The sequence below is a fragment of the Cetorhinus maximus genome, chromosome 6 (genome assembly GCF_964194155.1).
Source record: "Cetorhinus maximus chromosome 6, sCetMax3.hap1.1, whole genome shotgun sequence".
In the NCBI taxonomy this organism is placed as follows: Eukaryota; Metazoa; Chordata; class Chondrichthyes; order Lamniformes; family Cetorhinidae; genus Cetorhinus; species Cetorhinus maximus.
In genome coordinates this window covers 65,827,799-65,853,854 of record NC_135884.1, presented here as the reverse complement: position 1 = coordinate 65,853,854, position 26,056 = coordinate 65,827,799, and positions in this window count along the sequence as shown.

Below are 26,056 nucleotides of genomic sequence, written 5' to 3'. Positions count from 1 at the left end.
CTATATTACAACAGTGAAGACACTTCAAAAGTATTTCATTGGCTGTGAAACATTTGATCTGTCCGCAGGTCGTGAAAACCGTATAGGCAGAATTTTCCGCTTGTCGGGCTGGTGCGTACCCGACCAGAACAAAAGTAAAATGACGACGGGCGAGCGTCCTGACATCATCGCGCACTCGTGCGATATTTCAGTCGGTGGGTATGCTCGGGAGCCAAAGCCGCACCCACCATTAATTAACAAGGCCAGTTAAGGCCCTTGACAACCCAAATGATGGTGATTTAACGTTACCCGTGTGATTTTTTACTCATCACACGGGAAAAACGGGCAGGTGGGCAGCCCACAATTTGCAAAACCTCATCCACGGGCAGGATAAAAAGGGTCAGCAGCATTGTCAATGTGAGTGGTGAGGAGTTTTGGAAATAGTTTGCAGCTGGTTGCTTATTGGTGCTTGTCAGCTTCATCTCTGATCGGGGCTTCATTCTTAGCACTTCCAGGCTTTATTTCCAGACTCATTGGTGTCTTCCAGGCCCCATGAGGACTCAGACCATGGACCCTTCCAGGTATCAGACAGCCTCCCCTTACCCTGGTAATGGGGATTGTGGTCTCTGCTGGAGGCACCTCCTCTGAGGAGGAAGAGAGGGGCAGAAGGGAGAGGAGGCCAGGTGTCCCAATGCAGCTTCCAGGGGTGTGACCTGTGGGCGGAGAGGTGCAGGCACAAGTGGCGCAGGGCCAGCAGGTAATCCAAGGTGGAAGGGGCCGCAGAAGACGCCATTACCCTGCTGCCAGGGTTTACAGGCGGCGATGCAGCTACCTCAATATGTCCGAGGTGCAATGTCGAAGGAGGCTCTGTCTCTCCAGGGAGACCGTGACCTCCATTTAGACCGTAAGACATAGAAGCAGAAGTAGGCCATTCGGCCAATCGAGTCTGCTCTGCCATTCAATGAGATCATGGCTGATCTGATCCAACTCTACTTTCTTGCCTTTACCCCATAACCCTTAATTCCCTTACTGATTAAAAATCTGTCCATCTTAGCCTTGAATATACTTAATGACCCAACCTCTAGAGCCCTCTGTGGTAAAGAATTCCACAGATTAACTACCCTCTGAAAGAAGAAATTCCTCCTCATCTCTGTTTTAAATGGGCGCCCCTTATTCTGAGATTATGCCCTCTGGTCCTAAACTCTCCCACAAGGGGAAACAACTTCTCAGCATCTACCCTGTCAAGCCCCCTGAGAATCTTATATGTTTCAAAAAGGTCACCTCTCATTCTTCTATACCCTACTGAGTACAGGCCCAACCTACTCAACCTCTCCTCATAAGAAAATCCCTCCATACCCGGGATTAACCTAGTGAACCTTCTCTGAATTGCCTCCAATGCCAGTATATCTTTCCTTAGATAAGGGGACCAAAATTGTTCACAGTATTCTAGGTGTGGTCTAACTAGTGCCTTGTATAGTTTTAACAAGACTTCCCTATTTTTACACTCCATTCCCTTTGAAATAAAGGCAACATTCCATTTGCCTTCCATATTACGTGTTGAACTTGTATGTTAGCTTTTTGGGATTCATGCACAAGACTTCCAAATCCCTCTGTGCTACAGTCTTCTGCAGTCTTTCTCCATTTAAATAATATTCAGTTTCTCTATTCTTCCTGCCAAAGTGCAGGAAGCCTCACATTTTCCCACATTATATTCCATCTGCCAAATTTTTGACCACTCACTTAACCTGTCTATATCCCTCTGTAGGCACCTTGTGTCATCCTCACCACTTGCCTTCCCACCTATTTTTGTGTCATCCACAAACTTGGCGATAGTACATTCACTTCCCTCATCCAAGCCATTAATATATTGTAAATAATTGAGGCTCCTAGCACTGATTCCTATGGCACTCCACTAGTTACAGGTTTCCATCCTGAAAATGTCCCCCTTATCCCAACTCTCTGTCTTCTATTAGTTAGCCAATCCTCTATCCATGCTAATATACTACCCCCAACACCATGGGCTCTTATCTTATTAAGTAGCCTTTTGTGCAGTATCTTATCGAATGCCTTTTGGAAATCCAAATATATTACATCTACTGGTTCCCCTTCATCTATCCTGCTTGTTACTTCCTCAAAGAATTCTAATAAATTTGTCAGGTATGATTTCCCCTTCATGAATCCATGCTCACTCTGCTTGATTTGATTACATATTTCTAAATTCTCTTTTATAATAGACTCCAACATTTTCCCAATGTCAGATGTTAAGCTAACTGGCCTCTAGTTAACTGTTTTTTTGTCTCCCTCCCTTTTTGAACATCTGCCCCAGCCTGGGAGGATCCTGACTGGAGGAAGCTCCTGAGCACAGTCACCTTCACAGCCACTGGCTGCTGGGAGAAGAAAATATTTGCCAACTCCCTAGTCATAAAAACCCCATCCTCGGATTTAGAATACCCTTCCTATGACTGAGAGAGTTGACTCAGTTATTTGTAGCACAGAGGTTGTCCGCCACTCTGATTTATCAGCCACTCTTTAACTTGCGTCAGATGATCGGGCCTGAGATCACCTCCGATTGTGTGGGTGGACACCCCATGCCAACGGCGCTGAAGGTCACAGTGGCCCTCAACTTCTATGCCCCTGGCTTTTTCCAGGGTTCAGTGGGAGATCTGTGTGCAGTCTCCCAATCAGCTGTCCACAGTTGCGTGAAGCTGGTGACAGAAGCTCTGTTCAGGCGGGTATTGACTTTCCTTCATTTCCATATGGATGAGGCCAGCCAGGCTGAGCGAGCCGGGGGCTTTGCAGCGAGTGCTGGGTTCCCCTGCACCCAGGGTGCTATCGACTGCACACACGCGGCCAGCAAGGTGCCAGCGGGTCAGCCTGGAGCTTCGTCAACAGGAAGGGATTCCACTTCTTGTGGAGACATGGCGCGCAGATGGTGTGTGTCCACAGGATGCAGATTCTGCAAATTTGTGCAAGGTACCCTGGCAGCTCCTACAATGCTTACATCCTCAGACACTCTCAGGTGCCGAGGATCTTCAGTGCTCCAGCCCGACTGGATGGATGGCTGATGGGTGACAAGGGCTATCCCTTGAAAAGGTGGCTCATGACGCCTCTCCACCACCCAAGAACAGAGGCTGAGCAGCGGTACAACAGGCGCCATGTCTCCACAAGGGCAGTGATAGAGAGGGCCATAGGCCTTCTGAAAATTCGCTTCCGATGCCTGGACCGCTCAGGGGGCGCACTGCAATACACCCCCAGAGTGGGTATCACTGATAGTGGTCGCATGCTGTGCTCTCCACAATCTGGCACTGGCAAGGGGGGACTCACTGGAGGAAGAGGATCTTGAGGCAGCTGCACAGGGCACAGATGATGGGTCCAGTAGTGAGTCAGAAGAGGAGCACGGTGAGGAGAATGCTGAGGGCTTGGATCCAGACCTCGGTAACCTCCAGGGAAGCAGGGAGACCAGAGACTCCTTGATCCAATGCTCCTCCAGCTAGGCTGCCAAATAAGAACTACCACCTCATGCCAGGGCTGCTGTCTCTATCCTGGGTCGCAGAAATGACCCTTTCCTTGGCCCCCAGGATACACTCAGTGCCTGTGCAATAAAGTTTCGAGCCACCTACGTCCAGCATTACAAACTGGCGTACCCTGCACCTACAAAACAAATGAAGCATACTCAGGCCAATAACACAAAAACAAATGTAATATAATGTTGGAACTCACATAGTATTGAAGAGAACAATATCTGGTGTTGATGGTCACACCATTAAAAAAAAGAAAAGCAAAATGGGAGAACAAAAGATCATCTGTGGCCAGTCCCTCTTGTGCTTAAGGTGCTTTAAACTTACGTTTATGGGTGCTACGTCTAGGTGCTCCCCCCTCACTGGGACCAGCATTGGAGACAGCCTGCTGACTCTGCTGTCCTGTTGGCCTTAATGATCTTGGCAGTCGTCCTCTGGCCTGTGGAGCCTGTGCTGGCCCCACCTGGGAGGGAGTGGCCAGTGGCACTGCTGGCATCTCCCCAGTTGCCGCAGCCTCATCAGATGCCACGGTCACTGGCAGAGGGGCAGAGGAGCTGCTGCTGTCATCCAGAGCACCCTGAGAGGAGCCCACAGAGACAACAGGCAGCTCGTGCGCCAACGTGAGGTTGCTTTGGGCCTCCCTGCTCACCGTTGATGGATGGGCACCGAGCTGGGATACTGGGTGCCCAATCCATCTCCCACACTGACAGTGACCACCTGAGGTCATTGCCTGTGAGAGGGCTTGCAGGTCCGAGTGCAACCCCGGGAACCCCTAATTCTGTTCCTGGAGCAGCTTCTCCATGAGAGTCACCCCTCTCTCCATGGAGGAGGCAGTGTGCTCGGCCATGAAGGTCAATGCAGTGCTCATGCTCCACAGGGACTCCTCCATAACGGAGACCAGAGCACGCATTCCCTCATGGATCTCCGCCAGATCCTCCCACACACGACGTTGGACCTCCAGCATCTGCTGCCTAATAGATGACTCGAGAGGCACATCATCAGCCATCGACTCAGCAATGTCCTGATTTCCAGCAGTCCTCTGACTGCCGGCGCCCTGGGCACTCTCTGCCTCCGCCTGCACCCAAGCGAGTGTGAAGTGTCCTCACCAATGTGCACCAAGATACTAGCCGCCGATCTAATGCTCACCGAGGCACTGGTATCTGCGCTGGTGCCTGGTTCAGAGAGTGGGTGTGATGCAGGTGCTTGGGGAGCACGGTGGTCCTCCAGTGCCAGGGGTAGATCCTGGAGGTCCTGGTTTTCGCTGCTTGGTGGCAGATCTAAGGGAGAAGAAGGACATGTCAATAGTTTTAGTCATGACACTGTCACTGTGCATGCCAGGCACCCTGGCGAGACCATGGAGATCTGCATCATGGTGCCCTCGTCTTCCAATGATCAATGAGGACTCCAGTCTGGATGCTCCCATCAATGATGAGACTGCACAAGATTAACTCTCACCTCAGTGCACTGCGCTCTTATCTTTGCCTGACACCCCAGCATCTCTGCGGCCGGTTGATCGAGATGCATGGCGCCTCTCGAGCTCCAAGGCCTCTTTCTTCTACCAGGAAATGATGTGTAGGGGTCCTCCGCCAATCCGCGACCTCTCAGTATTTTTATGGGATGTCTTCTCCTCAAAGGACAGAGGAGCATTGATTAGTCCACTCTCTACCTGCAGCGCCATTGCAGCCTGGCCAACCCCAGCTGAGGAGCACCTTGCAGGGCACATCCGGGTCGTGGCCCTCAAGGCGCAAGGACTCAGTCAAAGCAGCCAGGGCTCACCCCCTTGGCCAGCTCTGGCATCAATGCCAATTAGCACTCAGACTCTTACACCCCTGAGCTCCATGGGGAGATGGCCAGCCCAAAACACTTCAACACACTGACCCATGCCAACTTGGTACTCACCCTTCCTCATTGAAGCGCTTCCGGCACTGCACCCAGGAGTATCGCACCATGTTGTGGCTGCTCACCCAGGCTGCCACCTCCTCCCATGCCCTCACCATGAGGGGCGGCGGCCTCCACCTCCCATCTCTGGGGTCATGGGTGTCTCTCCTGGCAGTCCCCTCCTCCAGGAGGACGGCAAGGCACTCATTGGAAAAATGAGTGCCCAGCCAACCTCACCTCCCGCCTGGTCTCTACATCTTCATTTTCAGCCATGTTGCTGCTGTAATGGCGCCGCGGGCAGCTTCCCTGGAGCTGCCTGCACCATTTTTGAACCTGCCGCTGGGTTGCCATTGGACCCGGCAGCTGACAGGCCCCCGCCCACACCCGCCCCTTCTCGGATGTTCGGCAGCCGGCGTTCACGGTGGGTGGGCCTTAATTGGCCTGCCGGCATGAAATCTCAGTCGGGCCCCGATCGTGGGTGGCGGTCAGCTTCCCGACCGCTCCCGCCTGCCCATCGCCCAGCCTACCTGACCAGGGCAAAATTCTGACCTATATAAATGCACATCTTTCATTGGCTGCTTCTGCATGCCCGTCTGTTCATTTCTCAGTGTTTTGCATTTTGGCAAACTTTTTCCCAGCTTCCCTTCAGGAGGCTTGCTGCCTTTAAGAAATAGCAGGCTGCCTGTACCATGTGATTGGGAAACAGTGTTGCTGGCCTGAACTACTGTGTACAGGCAGACTGGCAGCTTAGAGAGGAGGAGGCCTGTGCTCGAGGCCCAAGTCCCTATGCTAAAATCATTCCAATGTCATGCCTCAGCCAATTTTCTGTTTTACCCACTGCGACCTGATCAGGCACACCGTGAACTAGCCTCCCCTCCCTGTGCACAGAAATCGGGGTACATAAATTTTTAACCCTGGAATTTTTAGTACAAACAAAATAGAGCAGACTATCCTGGTAAGTGTTCAGTGTGAGTTGTTGAGGGAAACTATTGGGATATGTGATGTTTTATCCGATGAATTAATCATACCCGTAGTCTAGGCCACAAAATCCAGCTCTGTGGCACTAGTAGTTTTGGCAGTATGAGTGCTGGTTTAGATGAGAAATGGTGACCCTGCTCTTGAACACATCCAGTGCAGTTTGTGCTGATCGGCATGTTGTTCAGTGCATTACCACTGGCTTTGCATGTGTGCACTGAGAGTATACAGAGTGAGCAGATTCATAAAATAAGAAATAGGAGCCGGTGTAGGCCATTCAGCCACTCTGCCATTCAATAAGCTCATGGTCGATCTGATTGTGGCCTGAACTCTACTTTCCTGTCTGCCCCCCATGCCTCTAGACTCCCTTGTCTATCAAAAATCTGTCTAGCTTGGCCTTGAATAAATTCAGTGACCCAGCTTCCACTCCTCCCTGGGGAAGAGAACTCTGAAGAATAATGGCCCTCTGAGGGAGGATATTCCTCCTCATCACCATCTACCATGGGAGACCCCTTATTTTTAAACTGTGCCCCCTACTTCTAGATTCCCTTATGAGAGGATATTGTGATGTCCGTCAGCATCTAACGCTGAATTGGCACATGACCATTGCCATATTGGAGCTGCTCTAGTTAACGACCTTTCTTAAACACACACAGTTGAACACATCTTCACCTGTACGAGGAAACACACCTCCCCCCACCAGCACTGTTTCAATTGATCTGTCTAACTTGCAGTTTAGTTATCTTTTATTTTCTACTGGCTCTTGCAGAGTTTGTGGGAGGACTGGGTTATTGGAGAAGTTGTAAAATGTTGATAAAGCTTGGCAGAAATGACACTGGATGCTGAGAAGGTATTGTTTGTTACTGAGCAGCCTCTGAGCGCACTCAGTCATGGGGATTATAGTTGGAGTTCCACCTTGGGCTGCAGCATTAGAAGGAGATGGAGCAGAGGCAGCAGAGAGGACAAGCTGCTCGCAGAGGTAGGAGGAGACAGAGGAGAAGGACTTTCAGCAACAGGCCTTGCCAACATAGGCTCTTCAGAGAACATTTCTCCTACCTGCACCTAGGATGGTTGCAGCATACAAGGAGACCATTCAGCCTGGTATGTCTGTGCTGGCTTTATGTAAGAGCAAATCAGCACATCCCACCTTTTCTCGTTCGCCCTGCAATTTATTTCTCCAGACAACTATCCAATCCTCTTTTAAAAGCCATGATTGAACCTGCCTTGCCCACACTCTCAGGCAGTGCATTCCAGATCCTAGCCACTCGCTGCGTAAAAATACTTCCCCTCATGTCGTCCTTCCGTTTTTTTTATTCATTCACGGGATGTGGGCTTCACTGGCTGGGCCAGCGTTTATTGCCCATCCCTAGTTGCCCTTGAGAAGGTGGGGGTGAGCTGCCTTCTTGAACCACTGCAGCCCATGTGGTGTAGGTACACTCACAGTACTGTTCAGAAGGGAGTTCCAGGATTTTGACCCAGCGACAGTGAAGAAATGGCGATATATTCCAAGTCAGGACGGTGAGTAACTTGGAGGGGGACCTCCAGGTGGTGGTGTTCCCATGCATCTGCTGCACTTGTCCTTCTAGATGGTAGTGGTCGTGGGTTTGGAAGGTACTGCCCAAGGAGCCTTGGTGAGTCCTGCAGTGCATCTTGTAGATGGTACACATTGCTGCTACTGTGCGTGGGTGGTGGAGGGAGTGAATGTTTGTGGATGTGGTGCAAATCAAGCAGGCAGCTTTGTCCTGGATGGTGTCCAGCTTCTTGAGTGTTGTGGGAGCTGCACTCATCCAGGCAAGTGGGGAGTATTCCATCACACTCCTGACTTGTGCCTTGTAAATAGTGGACAGGCTTTGGGGAGTCAGGAGGTGAGTTACTCGTTGCAGGATTCCTAGCCTCTGACCTGCTCTTGTAGCCACAGTATTTATATGGCTGGTCCAGTTCAGTTTCTGGCCAATGGTAGCCCCCAGGATGTTGATAGTAGGGGATTCAGTGATGGTAATGCCATTGAACATCATGGGGCAATGGTTAGATTCTCTCTTGTTGGCGATATCTCTTGTTATACCAATTAACACAGATCAACAATGGGAACAGTTTCTCCCCATTTACTCTGTCCAGATCCCTCGTGATTTTGAACACCACTATTAAATTTCCTCTCAACTTTCTCTTCTCTAAAGAGAGCAGCCTCAGCTTCTGCAATCTATCCACGTAACTGAACTATTTTCATGAATCTTTTCTGCATCCTCTCTAATGCTTTCACATCCATCCCTAAGAGTGGTGTCCAGAACTGGACACACTGCTCCAGTTGAGGCAGGGGGGCATGGAAGCTAAATGTGCAACTGCTGACCCCAGAGAACATTGAGGAGCTCAAGAGGGATTACAAAGGTTGGAGAACCGTGAAACCCCTCTTTGAGTCCCTGACACACTGGTGGGAAGCGATCAAGGGAAGCATCAAGAGGTTTTTCATCCTCAAAGGCACCCAGAAAGCTAGAAAGGAACAGAGGGAAATGTCCCGACTCCAGAAAAAGATGCAGAACCTGCTCCGGCTGCAGTCGATGGGGGTCGATGTCAAGGAGGAGCTCCAAGAGGTGAAGGGCCAGCAAGCCTCGCACTTTGCCTCGGAGGCCTCCAAGATCATCTTCCATTCCAGAGTCCGCTCCGTGGAGCAGGATGAGACGTGCTCATGTTTCTTCTTCCAAAAGGTACACAGAGAGCGCTCTGTGATCAGCAGCCTGAAGGAAGAAGACGGCTCAGTAAAGTCATCACGGTCCGACATTCTGAGGATCAGCAAATCCTTTTATGCCGGATTGTATGACGTGAAGCCCACGGACAGCACGGCCTCCCAGTCCTTCCTGTCCTCTATCACGGAGGTCTTAGACCACAGTACGCGGGAGAGCCTGGACAAACCGCTAACTCCTGATGAACTGACTAAGGCCCTTGAGTCCTTCGAGAAGAGTAAAACCCCCGGAAGCGACAGCTTGCCGGCGGAGTTGTATTCGGCTCTGTGGGACTTGATCGGCCCAGACCTGCTAGAAGTGTACGAGAGTATGCTCCTGGCCGGCAGCATGTCAGAATCCATGAGGAAAGGCATCATCACCCTCATCTACAAGCACAAGGGGGAAAGGGAGGAAATTAGAAATTGGCGACCCATTTCACTGTTGAATGTGGACTATAAAATTCTGTCCAAGGTCATCGCCAACCGGGTCAAATCCGCTCTGGAATTGGTGATTCACCCTGACCAGACCTGCTCTGTGCCAGGCAGGAAGATCTCTGACAGCCTGGCGCTGCTCAGGGATACGATTGCCTATGTACAGGACAGGGGTGTGGATACCTGCCTCATCAGCTTGGATCAGGAGAAGGCCTTTGACAGAATATCGCACACCTACATGGGGGATGTGCTCTCCAAAATGGGGTTTGGGGAGGGAATTCGAAATTGGATCCAACTGCTCTACACTAACATCAGTAGCGCAGTCTCAATCAATGGGTGGGAAACAGATAGCTTTCCGATGAAATCTGGAGTCAGGCAGGGCTGTCCTCTCTCGCCTGTCCTTTTCGTGTGTTGCATAGAACCCTTTGCCGAGTCCATCAGGAAGAATCCGGGCATAAGAGGAGTGACGATCCCAGGCAGTGGAGGCACTCAGGTAAAAGCCTCCCTGTACATGGACGACGTCGCCGTCTTCTGCTCGGATCCGCTGTCGGTGCGCAGACTGATGCACATCTGCGACCAGTTCGAACTGGCCTCGGGAGCCAAGGTAAATCGTGGGAAGAGCGAGGCCATGTTCTTTGGGAACTGGGCTGACCGATCCTTTGTCCCCTTCACTGTCAGGGCTGACGGCCTGAAGGTGCTGGGGATATGGTTCGGAGGGACCGGGGCATGCGTTAGAAACTGGAAGGAGCGAGTGGCTATGGTGAAAAGGAAACTGGGCATGTGGGAGCGACGCTCCCTCTCCATTGCGGGTAAGAACCTGGTCATCAGGTGTGAGGTACTCTCGCTGTTGCTGTACGTGGCGCAGGTCTGGCCCATTCCAGACTCCTGCGCGACGGCGATCACTCGAGCCATCTTCCGCTTTATCTGGAGGTCGAAAATGGATCGTGTCCGCAGGGACGCGATGTACAAGCCTCTAGATAAAGGGGGAAAAAACGTGCCCAACATCGCCCTCATACTGATGGCCACCTTTGTGTGCGGCTGCATCAAGCGGTGCGTAGACCCTCAGTACGCAAACACCAAGTGTCACTACGTGCTGAGGTTCTACCTGTCCCCGGTGTTGCGAAGGATGGGTCTGGCCACGCTGCCACGGAACGCTCCAAGTAGTTGGACCGTGCCGTACCACCTGTCCCTCGTGGAAAAATTTATGCAGAAAAACACCTTTGACCACAAGTCTATCAGGCAGTGGTCAGCACGTAACGTCCTAGAGGCCCTGAGGGAAAAGGAGAGGGTGGACCCTGTGGGATGGTTCCCCGAGCAGACTGTCAAAGTCATTTGGCAGAATGCCTCATCGCCAGAACTTTCCAACAAGCACCAAGACGTAGCTTGGCTGGTGGTGAGAAAGGCCCTCCCCGTCAGATCCTTCCTACACGCCAGGAGTCTCACCCCCTCTGCACGTTGCCCTCGAGGTGGCTGTGGTGGGGAAGAGACCGTTGTTCACCTCCTTGTGGATTGTGCCTTTGCAAAGAAAGTCTGGAGAGAGATGCAGTGGTTGCTGTCGAGGTTCATCCCGAGCAGTTCTGTGACACAGGACTCTGTGCTCTACGGGCTGTTCCCAGGGACACACACCGAGACAAACATCGACTGCAGCTGGAGGATCATCAACTCGGTGAAAGAGGCGCTTTGGTCTGCCCGAAACTTGTTGGTCTTCCAGCACAAAGAGTTGTCCCCGACCGATTGTTGCGGACTGGCACAATCCAAAGTCCAGGACTACGTGCTGAGGGACGCACTAAAGCTTGGGGCAGCTGCCGCAAAGGCGCAATGGGGAAGGGTCGCTGTCTAAGACCTTTCTACTACAGCGCACCGAGAGACTGGGAACTGTTTAGAGCCCCTCGGGCTGTACAGATCAAAATGAAAGGCTGTAAATGATTGTAATATTGTTTGTACTGATGCACCTGGTGATACATTTTGTAAAAGTTTAACCTGGATTGTACCCTTGTAATGTTGTTTTTGAAATGGTTTTGAATGTGATTGAAGATATTTTATGAATAAAGTATATTTTTACAAAAAAAAAGACTAATCAATTTGATTGCTTCTCGGCCTTTTGGCTAAGATCAAGTGTAGTCATGAAGCGATGGCTATAACCAGTCAAGCCCCATACCATGGGGTACATAACACCGTCCGGGTGACGGTGAAGGACAGCGAAGTAGGAGCACCCATGGATCGGGCCTTCTTCATCAAGCGGATCCTGTTGAAGACGTGTGCAGTTGAAGCGGAGGAGATCTACTCCCTGCAAGACTTCCCCAGAGCTGGATGTTTCAACGTGACTTTCAAGTGGGTGGCAGCTTACGTCAAGTTCCTGAAGGTGTTCGAGGAGAAGAGAGACTAGCCGGAGATGAAGATCCTGACGGTGGAGCCGCTCTTTTCTCTCCTGTTGCAATGGGACCGTGTGGTGACGGTGCATCTGTACAACCCCTATGTCTCTGTTGTCGACGTGTTCACCTTCCTTGCCAGGTACGTCGACAAGGTTGGGAGCTGCACCGAAGTTAGAGATGCCTTCGGGATTTGGACATGCAAACGCCAGATAAAGGTCACGTTCAAGACCGATGGTAAGGGAGCCATCTTCCACCCTCCTTCCAGCTTCACTATCGGGGGAAGCCGTGGCTACTTTGTCTACTCTGGGCAGCCCAAACTTTGTCACTCATGCGGCAAGGCTGGTTATGTGGCGGCCAACTGCAGCGCCGCCCTCTGCAAGAACTGCAAACAGGAAGGACATCAGACAAAGGACTGCAAACAGGCTAAATGCTGCAACCTGTGTGGCGAGGCAGGCCACCTCTACAGGACCTGCCCCAATCGCTGCCTCACTTATGCACAGGCAGCCAAAGCCAACGAGGGGGAAGCAGAGGAAATGCTTTGTGTCACTACTACCAAGGACACTTGCAACACTTTAACCACCAAGGCCCCCAGTGAGAACGCAAACTGGAGGAACAGCACCTCATCTTCCGACTAGGCACTTTACAGCCTTCCGGACTGAATACTGAGTTCAACAATTTTAGATCATGAACTCTCTCCTCCATCCCCACCCCCTTTCCGATTTTCCCCCTCCTTTTTGTTTTTTCCAATAATTTATATAGATTTTTCTTTTCCCACCTACTTCCATTATTTTTAAGTGTATTTCCATCCATTGTTTTATCTCTACCTTTTAGCCTATTTCGATCCCTTACCCTCACCCCACCCCCACTAGAGCTGTCTGTACCTTGCTCGTCCTGCTTTCTACCCTTAATTAGCACATTCCTTTAGATAATATCACCACCTTCAACACCTCTTTGTCCTTTTGTCTGTGACATCTTTGGCTTGCCCTCTATCCAGCTTTTCTTGTCCCACCACCTCCACCTTAAACCAACTTATATTTCACCTCTTTTCTATTTTTACTTAGTTCTGTTGAAGGGTCATTCGGACTCGAAATGTTAACTGTGCTCCTCTCCACAGATGCTACCAGACCTGTTGAGTTTTTCCAGGTATTTTTGTTTTTGCCCTAGTGAGAACAACAGGACAAAGGAGGACACAGAGAGAGACAAGGTGGAGGAAAAGATTGAGGCAGCAGACAGCCAATCAACAACACTGCCCCCTGAACCTCCCACTCCTCAGGAGAACGAATCAATGGAGGAGGAAGCAGCAGAAAATCAGCACGGGGAGTGGCAGCTGGTGAAAAGAGCCAAAAGGAAGAAGAGGCTAAGAAGGGACCAAGCCACTTCCCTGACAAGTGGCAAGAGGCGTCTTCCATCCGACACGGATGACAAGGGCAGCTGATTTTTGGACGAAGAAGGGAATGGGCGGCATCTACAGAAGAAACGGCAAAGCTCTAGGGAGTTGGAGGACGAGAAACCCGAGCTCCAGAACATTGGAGACAATGAGGAGACCAGCGCACCCCAACTTTGCCCACAACCCGAAGAGGCCAGCGCACACCAGCCCCAGGAATCTGGGAGCAGTGAAACGCTCAGCGCACCCCAGCTCCGGGAAGCCGGGAGCAGCAACGCCCCAGAGGGGGAGAGGATTGGAGAGACTTCTCCAACAGAGGACATTTCAAATCCTGTTCTCTGCATGAACCCCCAGATGCCAACTGAGCAGAACATTGCCAATGGGGAGGTTCAGGACAGTTTCCTCAGTCCATCCAAAGTGAGGCAATTTGTGAACACTATGGGTATGCAGGAGCAGACCAAAGGTCTGGGACTCTCAGAGACAATAGGTTTGGTAAGAGACTAAATGCTTTAAATTGGATGTAAAGATTGTATCCATAAATGTGCGTAGCATTAAATCTACTACGAGATGTGTTGCGACCTTGGACTACCTTGCCAAGGTCAAAGCTGACCTGTTGTTTCTGCAGGAGTGTGCGATACCGCACCTCAGCTCCTACAGGCAATGGTCACGATGGTGGTCCCATGGGCCATCGATCTGGTCGGGAGGAAACGACTCTTGTTCCTCTGGCCTGGGTATTCTGCTGCGGGGAGGCAACTTCACTGTCTCCGAGGTTAAAGAGGTGGTGGGTGGGCGACTCCTCGTAGCAGACGTAATGTACAAGAATGCTCCACTCTGGTTAATTAACGTGTATGCCCCGGCACAAAGGGGCGAGCGGCTGGCGGTTTTTCAGCAGCTCCCACTGCTGCTGGCGACCTCCAGGCCAGTCATTCTGGGCGGTGACTTCAACTGCATCATCGATGCGGCTGGACGATCCGACAGGGCCGGCAGCAGATTGGACGCTACGTCCAGATCCCTGATGGAAACAGTAAAGGATGCCAAGCTGCACGATGTCTTCAGCAACCCTGCAGACGGAGCGCAGCGTAGATACACCTGGTCACGGCCAGACGGGTCCATCCGTCCAGGATAGACTTCCTGTTTGTGTCCCGTGCGTTCGCAGTCAGATCCACCAACGTCAAGCCAGTGTTCTTCTCTGACCACTGCCTCCTACTGGCTGACTGTCACTTAGAGGAAGACCAGAGGGTGGGCAGGGGGGCATGGAAGCTAAACGTGCAACTGCTGACACCAGAGAACATTGAGGAGCTCAAGAAGGATTACAAAGGTTGGAGAACCGTGAAACCCCTCTTTGAGTCCCTGACACACTGGTGGGAAGCGATCAAGGGAAACATCAAGAGGTTTTTCATCCTCAAAGGTGCCCAGAAAGCTAGAAAGGAACAGAGGGAAATGTCCCGACTCCAGAAAAACATGCAGAATCTGCTCCGGCTGCAGTCGATGGGGCTCGATGTCAAGGAGGAACTTCAAGAGGTGAAGAGCCAGCAAGCCTCGCTCTTTGCCATGGAGGCCTCCAAGATCATCTTCCATTCCAGAGTCCGCTCCGTGGAGCAGGATGAGACGTGCTCACATTTCTTCTTCCAAAAGGTACACAGAGAGAGCTCTGTGATCAGCAGCCTGAAGGAAGAAGACGGCTCAGTAAAGTCATCGCAGTCCGACATTTTGAGGATCAGCAAATCCTTTTATGCCGGATTGTATGACGTGAAGCCCACAGACAGCACGGCCTCCCAGTCCTTCCTGTCCTCTATCACGGAGATCTTAGACGACAGTACACGGGAGAGCCTGGACAAACCGCTAACTCCTGACGAACGGACTAAGGCCCTTGAGTCCTTCGAGAAGAGTAAAACTCCCGGAAGCGACGGCTTGCCGGCGGAGTTGTATTCGGCTCTGTGGGACTTGATTGGCCCAGACCTGCTAGAAGTGTACGAGAGTACGCTCCTGGCCGGCAGCATGTCAGAATCCATGAGGAAAGGCATCATCACCCTCATCTACAAGCACAAGGGGGAAAGGGAGGAAATTAGAAATTGGCAACCCATTTCACTGTTGAATGTGGACTATAAAATTCTGTCCAAGGTCATTGCCAATCGGGTCAAATCCGTTCTGGAATTGGTGATCCACCCTGACCAGACCTGCACTGTGCCAGGCAGGAAGATCTCTGACAGCCTGGCGCTGCTCAGGGATACGATTGCCTATGTACAGGACAGGGGTGTGGATACCTGCCTCATCAGCCTGGATCAGGAGAAGGCCTTTGACAGAATATCGCACACCTACATGGTGGATGTGCTCTCCAAAATGGGGTTTGGGGAGGGAATTCACAATTGGATCCAACTGCTCGACACTAACATCAGTAGCGCAGTCTCAATCAATGGGTGGGAATCAGATAGCTTTCCTATTAAGTCTGGAGTCAGGCAGGGCTGCCCTCTCTCCCCTGTCCTTTTTGTGTGTTGCATAGAACCCTTTGCCGAGTCCATCAGGAAGAATCCGGGCATAAGAGGAGTGACGATCCCAGGCAGTGGAGGCACTCAGGTTAAAGCCTCCCTGTACATGGACGATGTCACCGTCTTCTGCTCGGATCCGCTGTCGGTGTGCAGACTGATCCACATCTGCGACCAGTTCGAACTGGCCTCGGAAGCCAAGGTAAATCGTGGGAAGAGCGAGGCCATGTTCTTTGGGAACTGGTCTGACCGATCCTTTGTCCCCTTCACTGTCAGGGCTGACGGCCTGAAGGTGCTGGGGATATGGTTCAGAGGGACCGGGGCATGCGTTAGAAACTGGAAGGAGTGTCTATGGTGAAAAGAAAACTTGGGCATGTGGGAGTGACGCTCCCTCTCCATTGCGGGTAAGAACCTAGACATCAGGTGTGAGGCACTCTCGCTGTTGCTGTACGTGGCACAGGTCTGGCCCATTCCACACTCCTGCGCGATGGCGATCACCCGAGCCATCTTTTGCTTTATCTGGAGGTTGAAAATGGATTGTGTCCACAGGGACGCGATGTACAAGCCTCTAGATAAAAGGGGAAAAAACGTGCCCAACATCGCCCTCATACTGATGGCCACCTTTGTGTGTGGCTGCATCAAGCTGTGCGTAAACCCTCGGTACGCAAACACCAAGTATCACTACGTGCTGAGGTTCTACCTGTCCTCGGTGTTGCGAAGGATGGGTCTGGCCACGCTGCCACGGAATGCTCCAAGTAGTTGGACCGTGCCGTACCACCTGTCCCTGGTGGAAAAATTTATACAGAGAAACACCTTTGACAACAAGTCCATCAGGCAGCGGTCGGCACATAATGTCTTAGAGGCCCTGCGGGAAAAAGAGAGGGTGGATCCTGTGGGATGGTTCCCCAAGCAGACTGTCAAAGTCATTTGGCAGATTGCCTCATCACCAGATCTTTCCAACAAGCACCAAGACGTAGCTTGGCTGGTGGTGAGAAAGGCCCTCCCTGTCAGATCCTTCCAACACGCCAGGAGTCTCACCCCCTCTGCACGTTGCCCTCGAGGTGGCTGTGGTGGGGACGAGACCGTTGTTCACCTCCTTGTGGAATGTGCCTTTGCAAAGAAGGTCTGGAGAGAGATGCAGTGGTTTCTGTCGAGGTTCATCCCGAGCAGTTCTGTGACACAGGACTCTGTGCTCTACAGGCTGTTCTGAGACAAACATCAACTGCAGCTGGAGGATCATCAACTCGGTGAAAGACGCTCTTTGGTCTGCCAGAAACTTGTTGGTCTTCCAGCGCAAAGAGTTGTCCCCGACCGAATGTTGCAGACTGGCACATTCCAAGGTCCAGGACTACGTGCTGAGGGACGCACTAAAGCTTGGGGCAGCCACCGCAAAGGCGCAATGGGGAAAGGTCGCTGTCTAAGATCTTTCTGCCACAGTGCACCGAGGGACTGGGAACTGTTGAGAGCCCCTCGGGCTGTACCGCTCAAAATGAATGTATGCAGTGAATACTAATTGTATTATAATTGTATTGAAGCACCTCAGACTGCAACATGATGTATGTGATAACTCCAATACCATTGTCTGATTGTCTGCATTGACCATATTGAAATGATTGTAATATTCATTGATTGTATTGATGCACCTTGTGATACATGTGTAAAAGTTGAATCTGATTGTACTTTTGTGATGGTGATTTTGAAATGGTTTGGAATGACCTTCCAGACATTTTATGAATAAAGTATATTTTTCAAAAAAAAAATCAATTTTAAGCACTGCAGTCTTACTAATATCTCTTCGTTATCAAATTTTAGCCCATCCAGTGTCTCAACTACTTTCGCTTTTACTACGATTTTGACAGCATCTTGGTCAAGACAGATGCAAAGTATTCATTTAATACCTCAGCTATTTCCTTGCCTCGACAAGTAAATTCCCTTTTTGGTTCCTAATCGCCCTATACTTCCTCTTACCACCTTTTTACTATTTGCATGGCTATAGAAGACATTTGGATCCCCTTTTATGTTCGCTGCCAGTCTCTTCTCATACTGTCTCTTTGCTGCTCTTATTTCTTATTTCACTTCCCCACTGAACTTCCTATATTTAGTCTGGTTCTCAATTGTATTATCAACCTGACATGTGTCATAAACACCCTTTTTCTGTTTCATCTTACTCTTTATCTCTTTTGTAACCAGGGAGTTCTGGCTTTGTTTGTCCTACCTTTCCCTTTCACGGGAACGTACCCGACTATGCCCAAACTATTTCTTCTTCAAAAGCAGTCCATTGTTCAACTACAGTTTTCCCTGCCAGTCTTTGATTCCAATTTACCTCGGCCAGATCCGTCCTCACCCCATTGAAATTGGCCGTCCCCCATTAATAATTCAATTAATGGATTGCTCCTGTCCTTTTTCATAGCTAACCTAAATATTATGATGCTGTGATAAATGTTCCCTGATTGTTCCTCAGCTGACACTTGATCCACTTGTCGCACCTCATTCCCCTGAACCAGACCCAGCAATGCCTCCTTCATCGTTAGAACCATAGAAAAGTTACGGTGCAGAAAGAGACTGTTCAGCCCATCGTGTCTGTGCCAGCCAAAAAAATGAGAAAAAATAAACTAGCCGCTCATTTTTAACCCCACTTTCCAGAACCTGGTACGTAGCCTTGCAAGTTACAGCACTTCAGATGCAGATCCAGGTACCTTTTAAATGAGTTGTGCGTTTCAGCCTCAACCAACAACTTGGGCAGTGAATTGCAGATGCCCACCACCCTCTGGGTGAATAAGTTTTCCCTCATGTCCCCTCTAATCCTTCTACCAATCACCTTAAATCTATGCCCCCTGGTAATTGACCCCTCAGCTAGGGGAAACAGGTCTTTCCTGTCTACTCTATCTAGGCCCCTCATAATTTTGTACACCTCCATTAGGTCACCCCTCAGCCTCCTTTGTTCTAAGGAAAACAACCCCAGCCCATCCAATCTCTCCTCATAGCTGCAATTTTCCAGCCCTGGCAACATCCTCATAAACTGGACTGGAAACATTCCGATCAAGATAAAATTTCCTGGGGGAGGATTTTTCCCTCATCGGACGGGCTCAGTCAGAAAGCCGAATGCCGCTCGGGATCGGGGCCGGACTACAATTTCACGTTGGTGGGTCAGTTACACGCCCAGCGTGAAATGTGAGTGGCAGCGCTCAGCACTGCCTGTATGGGAGGGGTGGCAAGCGGGGAACTTTGAGCATGCGCGCGAGTCTGCACTTGAAAACCTGCCTGAGGCACAGAGCTGTGTAGAACAGTTTAAAACATTAAAGATTTTTAAAATGTTATAAAACGTGTCCCCTCATGTGACTCTGCGACATGATAAGGGACATGTTATAAATGAAAGGTTAAAATTTTTATTTTATTTTTATTTGCTGTTGAAAACCTCATCCCCCCACCGTGGATGAGGTTTCCTAAAAAATGCAAAGGTCGCTTGGCCTTTTCACCTGCCCGCCAACCATAAGGTTGGACAGGCAGTGAAAAATTTCTTTCAGTTATAACTTTAATGACCTTAATAGGCCCCTTAGTTGTCAGTGGGTCGCTGCTGACTCTGGCGCGTGCCCCGCCAACTGAAATATCGCTTGAGTGTGCGATGACGTTGGGACGCTCGCCTGATGTCATAGCGTGTCATTTTACGCTTGGTCAGGTCGGGCGCGCACCCCTGGACACACTTTAGAAACTCTTTCCCCTCTCTGTCCTTTACACTATTACTATCCCAAACTATATTAGGATAATTAAAGTCCCCCATTTTAACTACAATTTTTGCACCTCTCTGTAATTTACTTTAAAATTTGTTTCTCCATATTTGTCCCACTAGTTGAAGCTCTAAAGAATGCACCCTGTAGTGTAATGAATTCTCAATCTTTTTTTAGCTCTAACCAAATAGATTCTGTCCTTGTACTCTCTCCAGCGCTGTAATATGCTCCTTCATCAATACTGCCACCCCTCCTCCTTTCTTTCCTTCTCTATCTTTCCTTAACCAGGAATATTCACCTAACCCAGAAGCAATGTGTTTGGCAGCTGCGATTCGCTAGGATGTGGTTTCAGAACTGTGCCAGCTCATGGAAGCAGTGTGGGCACATGGCTTTGCCAGCATAGTGGGCTTCCCCATGCTACAGGGTGCCATCGACTGTAGGCACGTGGCCTTGCGGGTGCTGCACCTCAGTTGGGTGACGTTTCTTCTTCCTCAGCCTGTTCGGTCTGTGATTGCTTCAGGGACTCTGCTGTCCACGGCCTCAGTAACGGTCACTTCAATATTGGCTAGCACTATTTCCTCCATTAAGGTCAGCACATGCAGCCATGCCTGCCCCTGCTGGTTAGCTGCTGCTGCTGCTGCATATTGTGGGCCACCTTGCCCTGCAAAAGAGGGAAGTGTGGAGCGTTGCAATGTGTTTGGGTGATGTTCCTGCCACATTTGATCAGCTGGCAGTGTGTATGCAAGCTCTGTGATTTGAGTGTATAGCTTCCAGCAGTGCTAAATGTGTGAGTGTGACGTGACGCATGTGAATGTGAGGTTTGAGTTGTTGTTGACAATGTAGCGGGAGAGGTAAGTGGACCCTCAGCATCCCGACTTCCGGCAGCCAGCTTCGGAGTGGGGCCGAAAGCCGGGCCCCGCCTGCTGTGGGATAGTCCCTGTGGGGTACTAGGTCCCCAGCCTGGGAGCGGATTCAGTTAGCGCTGTGGGCTCCCCTTGGAGCAGGAGCAGGGAGGTCCTTGGAGAAATTGGGGTCGGAGCCTGAGCCTGGAGCACAGGCTGAAGATAGCGGGAGGCGGGGCCTAAGCCATGAGTGTGGGCTGGAGGAACAGAACGCTTGAGGAGAGAGACGGACGGAGTAAGACTGTAGCCAGGAGCTGGAGCAGCAGATCATGCGTAGTGAGTCACTGTAATGAGGAGCCATATAGGGTATAGATCTGGAGCATCAGTGGTGAATATTCTCTGTAAATAGCTTGTTTACTGCTGTTAAGCTTTCCCTTGAGTGTTTATACAGCTTTGATGCCAGTGGAATAAAGGACCCTTGTTTTTTTACCTTTGTACAGTCCATGTCCTTGAATTCCATGTAACAAGAGACTATTAGTAGGTGAGTGAAGGGGGTATGGTGAGCAGAGAAGTATGTGAGACTAACAGTGCAGTTGGTAGGATTTGACATGTAAGGAAGTATACGCTAACCTTGGCCAGTCATGTGAAATCATTAAACTTCTCATGGCACTGCATCCAGGTCTTTGGCACCAGACTGTTAGCCAGCTGCTCCCACTGCTTTCTGAGAACTTGCCTGGAGGGCCTCCTGGCTCCTGGCCCCCTGAGGGAAGAGAACCTCTCTTCTCTTGTCCGCCTCCAGTACCAGCAACTCTGCATGACATCTGAAAATGTGGGGTCATGCCCTCTGACCTGTTGGGGCCATTTCTTCTCCTTCCTCTTGGTCTTCAGGTCTAGTGCACACAATTTCAGCTCCTGCTGCAGCTAGAATGCACCTCATCTTTAAGAGGTACAGGCTGGTCTTAAGTGGTGTGTACCTCGTGGGAAATGGGGGTCCCCCACTGAGGGGTGCAGCCAAATAGCAGTGCATTCAGTGCTGGGCTACATGCTACATACATGGATGCGAACAGGGAGCACCAAGGTTTCTTGCTGCCTGCATCATTTTGAATTGGTGCGGGGTAATCGTGTACCATGGCCCCTGTGCCTGATTTCAGAGGCCATCCAACTTAGTCCCCTTAGTGCCTCCTTTGCACAGATCAAAACCCTGAAGCTGCTCCAGTTGAGAAGGTGCCACCCAATTACCTAACCTGCAGTACAGACAGCACTTAATCCCCGGCTGCACGATCAGCGTGCAGTACCCAATATCCAGCATCAGAAACCAGCATCCAGCACCCAATGCCCACCACCAACAGAAGGACTTGCATTTATATAGCACCCGTTCACAGCCACCAGATGTCTCGAAGCACTTTACAGACAATGAAATGCTTTAGAATTATGAAATAAAAACAGAAATGTTGGAAAACCTCAGCAGGTCTGTCAGCATCTGTGGAGAGAGAAACCAAGTTAACGTTTCGAGTCTGTATGACCCTTCTTCAGAGCTTAAGAGGTGTAGAAATGTGATGAAATTTATACTGTTTAAGGGGACTGGAGCAGGTGAAGCTGGATAGGTCAATGATAGGTGGGAGCTAAGGAGAGATTGATAAAGATGTCATGGACACAAGACAAAGGGAGTGTTAATGGTAGTGGTTAGGGCTATAAAAGGTGCTGGTAGTGGCATAAAGGACAGAAAGCAGAATGTGTTAATAGCAAAACAAAGGCCAGCACTCTGTGAAAGAACAACATGGAACAAGTAACAGACGGCCCTTTTAGAGGGGAGGGGACGGTGGTTGGAGAAAAGGGATGGAAAAAGGGGATAAAACAATGAATAAATAAATAAAATAAGTAAATAAAAAAACAGTTTTTTTAAAAAAGGGATTTAAAAAGGGGTTAGGATGAAGAAGAGAGTTCATGGTCTGAAGTTGTTGAACTCAATGTTAAGTCTGGAAGGCTGTAAGGTGCCTAATCGGAAGATGAGGTGCTGTTCCTCCTGTTTGCATTGGGCTTCACTGGAACATTGCAGCAGGCCTAGGATGGACATGTGGGCATGAGAGCAGGGTGGAGTGTTGAAATGGCAAGTGACAGGAAGGTCTGGGTCATGCTTGCGTACAGACTGAAGGTGTTCCGCAAAGCGGTCACACAGTCTGCGTTTGGTCTCTCCAATGTAGAGGAGACCGCATTGGGAGCAGCGAATGCAATAGATCAAATTGAAGGAGATGCAAGTGAAGGGCTGCTTCACCGGAAAGGGGTGTTTGGGCCCTTGGACGGTGAGGAGATGTGAAGTAAAGGGGCAGGCGTTGCAACTTCTGCGATTGCATGGGAAGGTGCCTTGGTAAGGGGATGAGGAGTTGGGGGTGATGGAGGAGTGGACCAGGGTGCCCCGGAGGGAACGGTCCCTACGGAATGCTGACAATGGGGGGTGTGGGGAAGATGTGTTTGGCGGTGCCATCATGCTAGAGTTGGCAGAAATGGTGGAAGATGATCCTTTGAATGCGGAGGCTGGTGGGGTAAAAAGTGAGGACAAGGGGGACCCTCTCATGGTTCTGGGGGGGAGGGGAAGGTGTGAGGGCAGAGGCGCGGGAGAAGGGTCGGACATGGCTGAGGGCCCTGTCAACCATAGTGGGTGAGAAACCTCAGTTAAGGGAGAAGGAAGACATGCCAGAAGTGCCGTTTTGGAAATTGGCATCATTGGAACAGATGCGATGGAGGCGAAGGAACTGAGAGAATGAGATGGAGTCCTTACAGAAAGCAGCGTGTGAGGAGCTATAGTCAAGGTAGCTGTGGGAGTCAGTGGGCTTGTGGTGAATATTGGTGGACACTCTATCACCAGAAATGGAGACGGAGAGGTCAAGGAAGGAAAGGGAAGTGTTGGAGATGGACCATGTGAAGGTGATAGAGGTGTGGAAAGTGGAAGCAAAATTGATAAATTTTTCCAGGTCCAGAAGAGAGCATGAAGCGGCACCAATACAGTCATCGATGTACCCGAAAGAGTTGTGGGAGGGTGCCTAAGTAGGACTGGACAAGGAATGTTCCACATACCCCATAAAGAGAATTGTAGTCACTATTGCAATTTAGGAACATGGTAGCCAGTTTGCACACAGCAAGCTCCCACAAACAGCAAGGTGAAAATGACCAGATAATTTGTTTTGTGAGGGATAAATATTGACTACCCATAATACCCAGCACCCAATACCTAACAACAACAATAATTTGTATTTATATATCACTTTTAACCTAATATAACATTACGAGGTGGTTTGCAGGAGTGTTATATTTGGCACCAGGCCACATAAGGGGATATTAGGGCAAATGACAAAAAGCTTGGTCAAAGTCTAGTTCTAAGGAATGCCTCAAAGGACGAAGGAAAGGCTGAATGGTACAGGGAAGGATCTCTAGAGCCTAGGGCCTAGCCAGCAGATGGCATGGCCACCAATGGTGGAATGGTCAAAACTGGAGGGGGAGGTTGGGTGCACAAGAGGCCAGAATTAGGGGAATGTAGCCATCTCATAGGGTTCATGGGCTAGAGGAGATATAGAGATGGAGGCAAGGCCATGGAGGAATTTGAAAACAAGGATGAGAATTTTAAATTCAAGGCTTTTCTTAACCAGGAGCCAATGTAGGTCAGCAAGCACAGGGTGAACAAGCGTTTGTGTGAGTTATGAGACAGTCAGCAGAAATTTGGATGACTTCAAACTTACAGAGGGTAGAATGTGGGAGGCCAGCAGAGATTGCATTGGAGCAGTCAAGTCTGGAGGTAACAAAGGCATGAATGTGGGTTTCAGCAGCAGATAAGCTGAGGCAGGGACTGAGTCGGCTGATGTTACAGAGGTGGAAATATCTGGTCTTAGTGGTGACTTGGATATGTGGTCGGAAATTCATCTTTGGATCTAATATGACACCAACGTTGCAAACAGCCTGGTACAGCCTCAGACAGTTGCCATGGAGGGGCATGGAGTTGGTGGTTAGGGAGTGGAGTCTGGTGGGGACCAAAGTAAATACTTTGGTCTCCTGAATTGGTTAGAGGAAAGGGCAATTCAGGAGTCAGGGGAATGCGAGTCAAAAGGATGCTGTTCAGGTCCATGGAGGTGTGGAGGAGGGCGTCCTGGGTGTAGTGGTACAGTGGGGGCAGGGTGTAGGTAGGTTACAGACAACAATGGTGAGTTGAATGAGGGACCTAAAGGAAGTGGTTAGTACTCTCAACATTGAAGTCCTGTGGGTTGAATTGAGGGTGCTAGGTGGTGGAGGGAACAGTACAGTCACAGACGGGAGTCGGGTTTGATTGGGTGGTGGGGGGTGCAGGGGACAGGCTTACTGTCGTGATTGGGTATTCAAAGGTCTCGTAGGGCAGGGCTTGGGAGCAGATGAAAATAATGAGGCTGAAGACGGGAGGGTTTAGAGTCAGAGTGCGGCATGCAGGTGTAGGCGTGGTGGGAGAGAACGGCATGTCCAGTGATAGAGTACGGGTGGGGTGGAGGTCGAAGGATTACAGAAGGAAGTGGTAGGGTTATGTTGAATGGGTCAAGGGCATTGGGGGCAAGTGTGAAAGTGACAGGAGGGGGGTGGGAGGTACAGGATCGCGTTTCGAAGGAAACATGCACCATTGCCTGACTCGCTGCAGACATCCGTTGGGATGTAAGGATTGCAGATTGAATTGGGAGATCAGTGTTGAGTGGGTGGAGTTTTGGGTGTAGACAATATAAGGAACTAAGGTGCTCACTGTTTTCTAGTTCCATGAATGAGAACCATGGACAAGCATGCTCTTATTTCAATGCCTGGCCTCTTCAATGCCTGTGCTGGAATACCCATGGGCATCATTCCTGCAACCTCCTGGAGAGGATGCAACAAAGGAGGGCTCTTGCTGGCCAATAACAGAGGTCGCAACATAGGCAGCACCAGAAACATCACCAAACACACAATTGTCTTGCTGAAAATGCGCTTCCACTGCCTTGACTGGTCTGGAAGGGCTCTGTATCCCACAGGGTGCTACGGAGGCAAGGGAGGAGATCGCAGGGGCTCTGACCCAAATTTTTAATTCCTCTCTTGCCACGGGGGAGGTGCCAGAGGACTGGAGAACAGCTAATGTGGTTCCGCTATTTAAGAAGGGTTGTAGAGACAAGCCAGGGAACTACAGGCCAGTGAGTCTCACATCAGTTGTAGGGAAACTATTGGAGAAAGTTCTGAAGGAGAGTATCTATCTCTACTTGGACAGGCAAGGTTTGATCAGGGATAGTTAGCATAGCTTTGTCAGAGGGAGGTCATGCCTAACAAATTTGATTGAATTTTTCGAGGTGGTGACCAGGTGTGCAGATGAGGGTAGCGTAGTTGATGTAGTTTATATGGATTTCAGCAAAGTCTTTGACATGCTCCCATAAGGGAGCCTTATAAAGAAGGCAAATGCACATGGGATACAGGGTAATTTGATAAGGTGGATTCAAAATTGGCTTAGTTGTAGGAGGCAGAGGGTGATGACAGAAAGATGCTTCAGTGACTGGAAGCCAGTGTCTAGTGGCGTACCACAGGGATCTGTGCTCGATCCCCTATTATTTGTCATTTATATAAATGACATAGATGACTATGTAGGGGGTAGGATTAGTAAATTTGTGGATGACACAAAGATTGGCTGGGTGGTTAACAGTGAGGTTGAGTGTCTTGGGCTACAAGAAGATATAGACGGGATGGTCAAATGGGCAGATAAGTGGCAGATGGAATTTAACCCTGAAAA